This window comes from Anopheles coustani, chromosome 3 (genome assembly GCF_943734705.1).
Source record: "Anopheles coustani chromosome 3, idAnoCousDA_361_x.2, whole genome shotgun sequence".
Taxonomy (NCBI): Eukaryota; Metazoa; Arthropoda; class Insecta; order Diptera; family Culicidae; genus Anopheles; species Anopheles coustani.
In genome coordinates this window covers 60,448,164-60,462,867 of record NC_071288.1, presented here as the reverse complement: position 1 = coordinate 60,462,867, position 14,704 = coordinate 60,448,164, and positions in this window count along the sequence as shown.

Sequence of the window (14,704 nt, the reverse complement as noted above, 5' to 3'; positions counted from 1 at the left end):
TTCGTCGCTGTCACTGTAGCAAAGTCGTAACGGGTTGCTTTCTACCATCGTTCCGTCGAGTATTTACCGTGTTCTGGTGTTGTTTATGGTCCGTGACTGAGCAAGGTGGAAGAAAACGGCAGATCATCACGGTGTCGAAAGAAGACGGAACAGCAAACAGCGAGAAAAACGATATCCTCCCCCCAGTTCAGTCGGCTCCCCGGGTCAACACTCGTGCCTCGGTTTCAGTTCGGAGGAATTCAATAACGATTGCATCGTATCAAATCGCTCCAGGCTCATCTCGAAGAAAGATGAACGATCAAAGCGAACCGTGGAAGGTGTGGGAATGTATGTTAGTACACGAGGCCACAGTGAGCTTGTTCCGCCGGAGAAAGGGATTCGACGCAAAGACATCCCAACGCACTCGCCGCGAGCCCCGAAGAAAATGCGGACCGAGAAACATGGAAAGCCTCGGTGAATTGTCATATTTCAATTAAATGATGTCCCATTAAGCACCGTCATAAAGAAAACAGTATAAACGTTTTAACAGACGCGCGGTATCGGTTCAACAGTGATAAAAAACATTAATATTTTTGCTCTTCTTGTGTGGCCGTGGCATATCGACGCCTGGCCGACCGGACTTTGTATGTCACCGTGATCGATTGACCGATACCCGGTGCTGGTGTGAAAGACATTCACCAAATCCTGCACTCCCAGCACCTGTTTCTTGCAGCGTGTGGAAAAGTATTTATCCCATGTTTTTTTCATGCTATTAGAAATAAATAAAATTTAGAAACAAAATTGAAAGAACGGAATCCAGAACGCATTTCTTATGATATACTCCATACGCTTATCGGGCTTGTGTTTTGTTATGATGCCAGCTGATCCTGAAGCTTAACTTGTTTTGAGTAAATTTTTGAAACGGATTGGTATTTCTTTTCATGAACGTTATATTTTCACAAACCTTTCAGTTGACTCATCTTTCAAAAATTTCAAAATGAGTATAATATCTATTCTTTTTAATTGTAGCGAAGTACGACAAGCTTTAAGACACTTTATTAAAGCACAAACCATCTGAAATCTCAATTTAGACTTATTTCTAACCCTGTGGCCCACATAAATCATATAATTAGTCTTACAAATCAAACACTAATATTGCGGTAAACACGTTTGGCTAAATCAGTAGACATATTTAGATATTTGAATGAGCAAGAACTGACATATTGTAAGCGTTAGCAAAGAATGGTTCACGAGCATAACAAATATTACGCCGAAAAGAAACTCTTAACATAGATCTCGACCTACTTGGCGCATTGAAGGCGATTTCAGTAAAGTGAGATGTAGCATGAATTTGACCAATTAATAATTTTTGCAAAAATAAAAGCTCGGAAATCATCCTCCGACGTTTCAACGTATTTAATAGTGGTATGTTACTAGCATTCTTTTTCATTTGATATAAATTATTACGATAACGGGTGTTCTGCTAGTTTGAAACATCTAAAATCTGGCAACACAAAATTCCTGGTATTAAGAAATCAAATTGAACGTTCTGTTTTTGTTATTGAATATGTTTTCTACTGATAAATACACATGTATGTTATTTCAGCGGAAACCGGAAGCATCGTTATTTGACCACCATAAAGTTATGTTACAAAACGTAGGGTAAGCATATATTCCAATCACGTTCAGCGAATGAATAACAAATCAGTAGTCCCATGTTTAGATCATTATCAAATCTGCCTTCAAATAAAACCAGCCACAAACAACTAACATTTCATTCTGGCAGCTGAAGAAAGCATACCCATACACCCGTGTCTATCGTAATCGAACAAGCAAACATTCAATCAGGCACGAAAGATGCTGGCAGGGCTGGCAGCTAACGTGTTGAAAAGAACATAAATTAAGGATAACAATCTGAAGGATACGTGCATGCCACAGTAACGAACTATCTTTATGACTTCAACAGGACCTTTCGCAGAAAACAGGACCTAAACCACACACATATCGAACAACGGAAAACCGCTTGAACGAACAATTGAAAGGATAACAGGCCTGGGAAGGTAAGACCACCATTTACGCCCTGGGCGATGTACCGGGAGCAAAAGGGAAGAGGGACTGTGGAAGAGACAACGAGACCGGGTGAGAGCATTGTGCAACGAATGTTAGAGCAGATCATCTTCCATCTCGTTGCTTGATTAATTTTTTGGTGATTTTCAAAGGGCAAACTGTGCGCGATTGCATCTCGATCACGGCCGTCGATCGTAGTTCATCGATTACGATGTGAGATTTTGCAAAAAAAGAGGCAAAAGTGAACGCACCGTCGAGCGCCTGGCTTGGTTTCGCCGATTTGGGACGGACGTTCACTTTCGATTAATTAAAACAATATTGAAACCATGGCCGCACACGAACGCGCGGGCCTGAGAATCATCGGCCATCCTGCCAAATCATATATCACACGCGAAGGCCCTGATCTACCCTTTTCCTGTTTACGCCCGAGTTTCTGATCCAGCTTGGGAGGGAAATCGGGCGACTGCGGGCAAAAGCAGCTTACCGATTTGGATCGATCGACGATCCACGCTTCATTGATTTTTTCGCAGCAAAGCGTAGAGGAGAATGGGCGCAGAGCGCCGGAAGGGGCTGGATCCCTCGGCGCGGTGAATCCAAACATTGCAAATCTTCCCAGGATTGAATTAGTCTGTAAGATATAATTATTCCCGCCTTCCGGAACGGCCCATTTCGCCGTGGGCGGTTGCTCGGTTTAATGCACTGGCAAAGGGCGTCTGGTCTCTTTAGGAGTTCCAATCGAACTTAGGAAGGTTTTAGGAAAAGTCTTGTATTTAATTCACGAAATTAATGATACGAAAGTTGTAAGTATTGATTTTTATGTAGAAACTATTGTTTCAAACTTAACGTATACAGTATTGTTAAGTTTATAAGAATAACTGAATTTTTACTTGGTATGTCTTCAAACGGGCAGTTTCAATTGGTATTGCATAATAATTGTCTTTGATACTACGGAGTATACGAGTACACAAAGGAGTGTGATGTTTATGATTACTTCTAAAGTAGCACAAGCAGTTCAGGCAATTCAGAATGAATGAGATTTGTATGGTCAAGAATTAAAATTGAAATACCCCTAAACTGTGTTGTCAAAATACTAAATTATTACAAATGCGAGGGACACCAAATACCTTGTTTTAATGAGGAACAATATTATTTTGTACTGCAGTTAAACTATTTCATTATTATAATATAATTTTAACTTAAGAATTAATCGAATTTATCGAAAGAAATCGAATGAAATAAGTCCTACCAAATCTTAAATTAATTTAACTGGCAAGTGTGATAAATGTAAAAAAAGGCACACGAAGCCATACAAATAAATTTAGTTAATAAAAATAATAATCGTTTTACAACGTTTGGGGGTACGTGGGTTCGAATCCCAACCGAGACCGGACCCTCCCCTGTACGAGAGGACTGACTATCCACGAACAACAGGGAAACAAGTCTCGTAAGCCCTTAACGGGCAGGCATGATCAAGAGGTCGTTACACCAAGAGGAAGAAGAATTCTGTTGGAGCTAGTTTATAGCAACGTATTTTGTTCTTTACTGATACGATTTAATGCTGTTTATATGGCAAAAGATTCCAACATCCCACTAAGCAGCTCGAAACATCGTGTCAAAATTTTTGTACGCGCGAACAAGCGTCCTACTTTTTTGTGCTTGAGTGAAACAAATGTAGAACATTCTCGAGCAGTCGTCTTCGTCCTATTTACCATACAAAACTGCTCGATGTTTGTTTCACGTACGTTGGTTTCCCGCTTAAGACTACTTTGCTCAATTAAGTTAGTGGTCACTAACAGCAAGTTAGTGGTCTGTTTTGATTGATAAACCTTAGCTTTTTGCTGTTTGGTGCAAGTTGTTCCCACCGTTACGTTTCTTGTAGAGCACATAATGAAAAAAGTAAAAAAATACAATTTAATTTATTTTCTTGTACAACTTGTTCATAGTCATGTTTTTGCAGTTTCATGCATTGCTTCTTTTACTTAAAACTAAATAAAATCAAATTTATCATTTTCTACGAAGTTTATTCATTAGACAGAATCTCTGTAAGAAAGAATTGGCTTTAAACTATGCAAGTAAGGAATTTTAAAATAAAAATGGAAGAGATTTAAAAAAAAGAGTAGAATTTATATTCAAATACAACGTCATTTGTGAAATGGAATCGTTAAGAAAAGGCATGAAGCATGTATACTGACTAATTTAGAAAAAATGTTTCGGATCATTTCATCGAAGGATCTTCTTTGCGTAATACAATGGGTTCAAAAAATAATACGATAAAGTACGCACGTGGGGTGATTTGATTTTCTCGATTCCAAGTGCATTGCACCACATATGAGAAATTTTATTGGATCTTGCCAGAGCTGAAAAGAAATACCCCTACAGGTCATCAAATAAAGAAAAATAAACTCGAACTCCTAGTCAAAGCCGAGTATCTGTCCCAGTCCGTGGTTTCGATTGCGGTTTGATTGTTGCGCTCTCGGGCCGAAGGGGTCAGCTCGCTGGCACTCGAACCCGTGCCGTACTATCGATCAGTACAAATTTGTGGGCCACTAAATAGATTTTGATCCGACGGTACAACCGGCCCAAAGTTAGCATGATGTTTGGCGGTACCGTGTTGCGATCCTATCGCTGGATGATCGTGCGCCGTACGGTGAATGCATTCGGTTTGGCTGGGAATCCCTACCAGGCACAGTGAACGCCGCCCGTTACAAAAATGGACATAAAGCACACAATTCACCGATTCTGAAGAATATTTTCCCGATACATGTGCCGTAGCTGTGTACATACAAAGTACAAAAAGGTGAAGATGTAAAACCTACTCCTGCAGTAATTATCTGGCAAACTCAAAGCGCCATAAATTATTTTACCAATATTTGATGTCCAACCTCCAGCACGTATGGCAATCAATGTGTGCGCTCTCCAGAAGGTGCAGTTTTTGCAACACCACACAAATGGTAACACTTCGCCAGAAGAGCGCATAATGATAGCGAGCTCTAGTGGAGCTAGGACTCGTTCGGGATTCCTGATCGTCCTCCTTCGCATTGATCTCCGTTGGACGGACGCAATGTTTTATCGATTGAAGATATATTGTGCCGAGTGGCTAAAGGTTAATTATTATTGCATTATTTAACAGTTTTGTAGCAATCTGGACCCGTTCTTCCGTTGGTTCTATATAGTCCTTAGACTAACACGGCTACGCAGACGTAGTATTGAGTGAGTTTTCCAGAAGTTTGCCATTGCTTTTATTACATTAAATTCTTCGAGCAGCTCGCGATGAATGGCACCGATGAAGTGCATCGCTCAGGTCACCTTTTTCAAGGTTCAAGGAAAATAACAAAACAACCGAAATGCTTGGCTCTTCCTGAATGACTTAACTTCTGTCCGACCGGAACCCAAGTAAACAAGCTCCGCAGGGCAAAGAGGCAGACCTCCCAAAAAGACTGGCTCATTTGCGCAAAGTGCTTTGATGTCCCGGTCCCTTGGTAGCTTGGGTGGCAGACGCAGCTCGCTCGTTGCAGGCGTCATTTGATCAATATTTGCTTTGAATTTCTTCTCCAGCGCAGTCAGCAAACAAACAGTAACCCAAATACTCACGATGCTGGACAGCGAGGGTTTTCGATGCTCTGCGTCCACAGCCCCTCGGAAGCAGGTAGCAAATAAATCATAATCATCATTAGGCTAGGTCAAATTAGAGTTGGTGGTTGAGTTTTCTCATCTTTGTCGGGGCATTATTCCGTGCGAGTCCGAAATGGTCCGCTAGCGGAGCCGCTCTAGGGTTGCCGGCGGCCAAGAGAAAGCACGCAAGAAAATGAAGGTTCAGAGAATTAAAATTGCATTTGCCGAGTCGACCTCTTGACTCTTCCCTTTAGCTTGGGTTAAATTCCGTTCGGTCCCGACTATGCAGCATGAGTGGAGAGTGTTTTCGCCCATCGCACGGTGTAGTCGAATGCATCTCGACCATCATTGGACCAGCGTGCATTTCGTGTACGGAATCTTTAAATCCAGGGCATTCCAAGGAGACTAAGAATATATGCTTGCCTTAACTTCCCTGAATTCAGTACAAAACAAGTGCTATTGGGGCGATTGAAGGAAGTAAATAAAATATTTTCCACAATCCCTTGGGGTTCGCAAAATCTTCAGATGTTATGTAGACCGACGAATGTATTGCTTGTTCCAGTATTATAAAAATGCGGTCATTTGAGGCAGTGCATGCTACCAAACAATGAAAGCAAAGTGCATGATCGTACCCGGCTTTCCTGGAGTCTGTGCAAGCAAGGCGATTGTAAGCCAACAATGTGCCGGATCAACCATCCAGATGGTCCACATGACCTGAAACGTGAGGAGCTGTAATTTCTTTTTTTTTCCTGGTCTCGCTCAAACTCCTTAGTGATTATTCTACTTTACAACAACGATCCGGAGCTGGCATGCAGCCCTTCTGACACTGCGATACGACCTTCCAAAGGTGTCTGGAAGTGTAGGCAACACGATGATTTTATTATCCATCCTGCTCGAAATGACCAGCGAGAGTCGGTTGAAAGTAGCTCACGGATGCACCAGCCGTGGAGTCCTACACTTGCTAGCGGGTCCCAAGGAAGCCGATTTTTAGCACCAGCTCAATGGGCGCACAGTCCAATCGATTTATGCTGCAATCCACACAATGCCCAATAAAGATGCTACGATAGCGGGAGCGGCTCTGTAAGTGCATCCCTTCTAAAGTTGCTATCAGAATTTGTGTCGATCGACGGGACCATATCCGGTATGGCACGCTTGTGGTATTATGCTTCAACGAAGAAATTGCTTCAAACATGTTACGGAGGATGTTTCTATCTGCATTTCCAAGAAACGAATTTTTTATACATTTAAGTTGTTTCATATTTAAACTTTGGAGGATGCCCATGGCGCAGCGATAGCGCGAGGAACCACCACGCCACAGATGTGGAATCGAATCCCGAGTCAGGCACCCCTCGGGATTACGAACGGCTGACCACCGATCTACGATATACCGTCTTTCGGTCACCGAAAGTTTCGGTGGGAGTCCTTATCCCAACTAGGAGATTTCGTACCACATAAAAAACCAAAAATATTTAAACTTTATTTACGAATTATTTCGATAGCTTCGTTTAATTTTCCTTATCATGATTTCGTTTTAAATTTTGTTTGATGTATTTTGAAGCGTGTTTCGTATTACGTAGCGTGTTTCACATGGTCTACCGGTTTCGCCCATAGGCATGATGGCTATTTCGCCATGATAACTACTTTTAAGGAGCATTAAAAAATGAATAGTTGATTATTCGTTCTGATCAAAATAGTAAGTAGGGAACACAAAAATACCTTACCATTAAAATGTTTGTTGGAAAAAGGATAAAGCTCTTTAAAAACTTAGTATTAGTTGAGGTGATAACTAAAATTGTAATTCCCTCAATTGTAATCAGAGGCGTTTGAATAGACTGCTTTTTACCACATAATGGTTGGTATTTTGGTTATCATTTTTTCAATCAATGCTATAAGGTGCGCAACGTTGTATGCCATACTTTATATTCCTCTGGGTAATCAGGCCACAAAAACCAAGAAGTTTATTTTCTTGTTAAACATATAAAAAAACTCATCACCCCTATGCTAGATATAAAATACGAACATCACCCGACGGCAACAAGTAATCTACCGAAAATAGGACCACCCGGGAGCAGGCCTACCTGGTTGATATTATAACACATTGCCTACAAATCACTCATTATCCACTATAAATTGCCACCAGCATTGTTGCTGTGACAACAATTGAACGTGACCTTGCGCGTTGATTCCGTTTTTCCGCGACTTTTTCACTCTTTTCGTTTTCATGGCGTAGCCAGCCGACCGCCTCGAATCCGAACCGGGCGCGTTTCGTTTGCGTATTGTCTCGGAACCAGGCGGAAAATTTGCTTCCGAAAGCGGACTGAAATGTGGCTGGCGTATTGGTAGCCACCGCAAGACAATGTGGTTTCGTCAAGGTCTTGCCCGAACCGGGCGGCTGGAAAATTTCCCTTGCTAATCACGGTGGAGGAAGAAACAAAAAAGTGCCACAAGCGACCGACAACTTCTCCCGCGTCACTTTTTCACCGTCTATGCTGGCGTGTTTTTCCTCTCAGCCCTGATCAACACGTCAGCGTACTAGAACGCATGTGTGATTTTATTAAATTATCCCAAGACGGGCCACGCTCCGGAGCGTTGGAAGGTCGCGTTTTGTTTCGCTAGCTTCTGCACACCGCACGACCTCTCAACCGCGGGGGGCGAGGAGGTTGAAAAAAGTGGCTGAGAAAAACAGTGGAGGCACACGAGTACCAAGCTGACATTACTAATGCTCGCAAGCATAGCCTAGCGGTGGAGGCGTATCGCACGCAGCCGCAGTTTTTGTCATGATCAACATCCGCCATCTGGGACCCCCGCTGGAACGGAGTCGGTCCGGTTGGAAACGGTTTGAATGCAATTTGCACGCAACTACCGCTAATGAACAATTTGTTTCTCCAAACTCTGGCCGGAGCTGAGCTGATGCGAAAATAAGTATAATTATGATGCAACGGCGCCTCCATGCAGCGAACGGAGGTCCCGAAACCAGTGGTCCGGGGAGGTCGGTGACGTGTCTTGATTGTGACGACAGATTGTGTATAAGGGCTTCGTTTTCGATTGAGCAATTGTCGCGGGTGCGTACGCTCGACTCTAGGGCGAGTCAACGATCTGCGACATGCCGTTTACAGCAGGATGCTTGCATAAGCCTGTCCGGTGGCATAGAACTTTGTTGATTGTGATTACCAAACTTGATGTTATGGAAAAAAATCGTTGATGCCTGATGTTAACTCTATGCTGCATTCTCTTCATTTGTAATCTAAATAACGCGGTTGACCGTGCAAATGTCATTTAAGAACATGTTGACTCTTCACTAGACTAGATTATCGTTATCCCTTTCTCGCTGTTGAATATGCACTACAGTACGCATAAATTATCACGAAACAACACGAAATAAGAGTGTTTTAAATTAAATTAATCCATAATATTTAGATATAATTAAACAATAACTACAATGCAAGTTGGATGAAATTAATTAGAAGAACCCGAAATATACACATCTGTTCTTGAGTTCACTATAGTATCAAAATTACAGTTTGTTCTTTTGTGAATCTTTGACCCGTTTTTATGTCAAAAAGTAAATTGACCAAGACAAATTCTTGTTTATCAACGTGCTTCAGTGTTTCATGCGAGAGAAAAATAAACAGGTAAATGATGCGGGATTGATCGTCAATTGTTGTAATGTGTCGAACATTAGCGTAGCAAATACAAAACAACCTACTACACACTTGCAACATACTTTAATCATGTCTACCATTTTCATATACGACAACCATATTTTTATTCTCCTGATAAAGAAGCATGCAAATACAAATATTAATAATTATAAATAGATATAAATTATAAATAGTAATAAAAACAAATTACTATCTCAACATAGCTAACTCCAACAGTTTTTTAATCACCCTCAGTCACAAAGGTCATATGCCTTATGGGTACTATTGGTCAATTAAACACTAGAGTTTAATCCATCATCATTTCTGCCCATCATTATCATCATCATAGTCCATCAGCTACAGCCCAAGAATTGAGACGTACCGATTTTTCTTTCAACTGAAACAATGTATGCAATCGATGAATTGAACGTTTTGCTTCAACGCTTGGATGCGGCATAAACAATTAAACTTTTTTGCCACGTTTCCTTTCCACACGTAGCTCAACGTCGACTCCCCTCAGAACCGTTCGAGACAATTGCTCCAATTATGCAACACTAGCATGGTAAAAGTTCAAGTGCAGCCCTAGTTAGCACGGATGCTAAAGTGCATGGATGTAGAAAATGCACCCGGAACGACATGTCTGAGAACGAAAAAAACATCGGTAAGACTCGCGTACAACCATTCACACACCATAATTTCAATAAAAATTTACTTATCATTAACGTCTCTGAAGGCTGCCCTGGTCTTACCCGTTCTTCCGCCAACCGAGCGACCATACAGTTACGATCTTTCCGACCAGTGTTTGCATGATTTGCATAATCACATCAATTCATGGCACTTTGTTTTATGCTGTGGGTTGGAGATTGTTTTCTTCGTTCGAATGAATGCATTGTTGTGATTGGGGGTGTTTTTACGAAACAAAAGTAGCCACCTGTCGGAGAAGGATGTCTAATATTTGGAAGCAGAACATACCAAGCTGGTGGAAAATGAACATGAAATGCACTTGACAATGTTTTAGTTTCCTTAAAAAAGGGAAAAGTTTTAATGTAATCTGCTTGTAACAAAAGAAATAAACTCAGAGATAGAGCAAATTCCCAAAATAAGAATTTCTAGTAATTTGAATAAAAAAAGATCTCACTTTTGAAAGTATCATGGCCAAAATAAATTACTGACAACTCACTCTAAATAAGAACTTTCTAACATAAGAAAAAATATTATGAGCGTAGCCGCCGTAGTATCATTGTCACATCACATGAATAATACGCCAGTGACTGAGCCATTGTTGTGGCATTTGCCGATTATTTCATTACGGTCGCAATCGTTTGCTACGCCGGTAGCTACGAAAGTGGATTGCTGCACTGATTTCTGTGTCAGTAGTGGCAACCAGCGTCGTTGCTTGCGGTTGGCGCAGCCTACCATGCCGCGCGAGCCCCGGTGGCCGGTGAGCTAACATTTGTTTACTTTTGCACCGTTTTACAATTGCTGCTGGTCTCGGTCTCCCGGTCGAATCGCGCGATCGCGGCACGGTCACGGGCGGAGGAATGTTGATATGCTTGCATGTTTTCAATGCGGTTGCCCGCCGTGACCTTCATACATGAGGTATTGTTTCGATACAATTGTTCGGGGATAATTTCTTCCCCAGTTCTTTCCGTCTCGGTTGTCTTGGCGTGACGGTTGTCTTGGCTGTTCCCGTGCAACGTTCAGTCGGTGGGATGTTCGGTTTTACGATTTCCTCGCAAGTGGAAGCACCATGGTAGAACGTGGAGCCTTCAATTCGTAGCACTGGCGCGGTGTTCGTGACCCTGCCGATCGACTAGCCGAATGTCGGTCGCATCCGGAGGGGTTGATGAAGAAATCTGGACCTACCGCCGCTACAGTTTAATCTTCCGCCAGCACTACGCAACTTGACCGGGCGATGCGACGATCAATCAAGAACCTTCAATGAAACCATTAACCGTTTACGACAAGTGCCTTCGAAGCGGTGCGACTCCGGCTGCTTCCTGAACTTTTCCTGCCGTGGGGGGTTCGTCGCTCGGATTTAAACGCCTTCTTCTCAGTGCCGAAGCGTTGAAGTCTTTTGTGGCAAAGGTCTCGAAAATAAGATAATCACAGCGACCGAGCTACACACTTCTGTGCCTTCAGACAATTTCCGCTTGGTGCCATCGGATTCGTTTCATCTACTTTGATATTCAGACGACGTAGTTGGGTCTGAGGACGAAAGGCTTCCGATTCGGCGATGGGCTTTCAATTTTCTCCGATTCCCGTACTCCACCAAAGTGTGCTGAGTTTATAGAACTCGACCAAGCAGCGTAGAACAAGGAGTTTGGCAACGCTGCATATTAAAATTGATGCATTAATTTGCAACAATGTAATCATTTTTACTTATTTTTTTGTCATTTAGTTTTCTTACAAACAACATGAAGTTGTTTGTATAGCGGAATAATTGGAGGATAATTATCATGAAAGTTTGACCTGTTTATTGTTTTGTTTTTAAGAATTATCAAACTTAATCAAAGGGTTGGTTAGTTGCTTTTTATTACATAATGATAACTTGCACTGTTAATTTATTGTGTCCGAAACACTATTCTTCGACATCAATGTGAATCGTGTTGAGCTTGGAAATAGAAGGTCGCATAAAATTGCACACCGACTTTACTACATTAAACTCTGGTATTACAGGTATACGAACTGCGTGACTGGAATATCAATGAACGGTTCTGTTGATGTTCTGCAAGAGCCAAAGAGCCCACTCCAGTTCGTGCTACAGATCACCCTTGGACGCTTTCCCAGTACGCACCATATCTGCATGGCCCGAACACAGTCTTTCCAGCGACAGTTGCTTGTCCGTTGTTTGTTCATTTGTCTGTTTCGGCCGATGCATAGCTATTAACATTCAGTGCGCTTCTGTTCGGGACCTTCCTGCATGGTCTGGAATTCTGAGAACTTTGCCGAGGGAAACCGCGAAGTCGCTTTAGAAGTTCGGTCAAATTTGTCATGATTCAATTTATCAAGCTGAACCCGATTCCTGCGTGGAGTGTGAGTAACTTACTGCGTGTCGCCACTTCCGGTCTGGATGGCGGATGCGAATCGCGATTTTATATAGAAGGAAACAACATGTCAGGGATTAATGCACAGAACACATTTGCATGCCAACTGTGTAAACTTGACGAACAAATTTATTGATCCGCTTTTTAAGTCGAACTGGCAAATAATCTGCTAAAACTTCATTAGATACATTTCTCATACACATGAGTCCAGCATCTTATCCATTAAAAATACTCCGTCGTTGCTTGGCGGACCAACACGTCTGTCAAATTCTAACTTACAAAAGCTTTTAGAAATTGGGCTCACAGTCGCTGTCCTAATATAACGATTATTTGCTCAGTTTAGCGATCCACCTAATGAACCAATGATTTCAATTTCATCCGTTTAAGTTCGCTTGCCACCGCCACGATACAACAATCAATCTTTGTGAGGCGTTGTTTCCTCCATGCAAGCTCGTTCGTACGAAATATGCTACACGGCCGTTTGGGGAAGGAGTTCGTAAAGAAAGGCGAACGGTGCGCAGCTCGTTGCCATCAAATCAATCAACTGGAATCAGAGCATAATCGGAGGTGTTTACACTGGTAACAGTTTGCTGCGCCGCGGGAGTTCCACTCAGGTGGCACGGTAGGATATCGGCGTCCAAATTCGACCGATCCACACGACACACGGTACACAACGCACGAAACAAAGTCTGTCGATCCGAGGTGTCAGACAGACCGTTGTTATAGTTGTTGTTCTCTGCACACGTTCCGTCTCTCGGCCTGTCGCAGAGCATAGATGAATGTTGAATTAGTCTACGATTGGATGATACGCGTTTGCACTCATTCAGACAGACATTGATTAACGACGATCGAGATCATATGGTTCAACATCATTAAATTTACTTCTCCTCTCCTACGGGGACCCACATCAGCTTCGTTTATGCAGTAAACAGTGTTATATTTCTCCAAGGATAGAGGAAACCCCCTGTTTCTAACTCGAAACACCAACTCAATGTGGATAGCGTGCTTCAGTGGGAAGCGCTATACACACATTTTCTTCGTAGCGAGGTGCTCCAAATTCTCTAAAAAAAAATCACTTCACAAAATTCACTCAGTTTAGCGTCTCCACGGGATACTCCTTCCAAAGTGAGTGGGAAGAACAATGCTCAGTGCTACGGTGATATGTGAAAAAGTGTAACACCATCTTGACATAACCATCTCCAGCCCAGCCTCACCTTCCAATCTTTAGTTTCCAGAGAATTCCGAATAACGTCCGTGCGGCTCTGGCATTATTTAAAGGAATTGTGAGCCTGTAATGGACGTAGAATGCTTTCGAATGTGCTATGGTGATGAGATGAATGATTGATCAATCTCGAGGCTTACGTTTACAATGTTGGAAATCATCCAAATGAAAGCACGAAAGAGAACTGTCTCGCTGGGTTGCCAGCAGAGAAATCCGGACTAACTGAATTCACGGCTGGTTGATAGAATTCAACATTATTCGATCAAGGCAACATGCATTCTGAAACTACAGAGCATTTCCGAACCACCCAAGGCAAGTCTCGGTAGTAATTTTAGGTTTAAGCAAATTGATTTTTTCACTTGCAACATGTGCAAAATATCAGTGGAAGCCCTGTTATTAAATTGATTGTACACATTCAGGAAGAAGCGTAACAGTATCGATGCCGAGTGGTCACTGCTACAAAAACGAAAGAGAAACTCTGAATGGCGCTTCGCTGGGTCAGCGCTTGACTCTCGCTTGATTAAAATAAAGTTCAGCCACGGTGCCAACAGAAGGGCATATATCGATAAATTCGAGTCAAAATTTATTGCTTTTTAAGTACACACCAAACTTTTTCATCTGCACAAACGCATCAACCATGCGCAAGCAAGAGAAGATGAGAACGGAGACCCGGGAGCCCGATTGATGTGCTGTACATCCGCAGTAATGAGGATGTTTCACGTACTCTTATTACTTTTATCAGACAAATTTGGGAGGCGTCCGCAGCAGTTGTTCATTATGATTGGTGTGCGTTACTTTCCTTATGTCTACAGGAATAACAAAGGTTTTGAAATTTTGATAAAAATTGTTTTTTTTAATACAATGCTAGCAGTATATTTAATCTATGATAAGTGTCTTTATTTTTAATTAAGTTTAAGATATAAGACAATTTTTTTATCTTAAAAACAACCACGTTCAAAACGTGCTTCTTTTCATCCTTATTTGTTCTTATTTTGATATATTCTAGGTGGATACAAGAAAATCAATTGTCAGCAGTTCAGCTGTTTGACGTGCGGCAGCCATGTCTGTTATCTGATCGAGCGTCCAGCAGACATAAGGATATAATTGACGGTGCGTACAAATAGCATTTTGGGGGG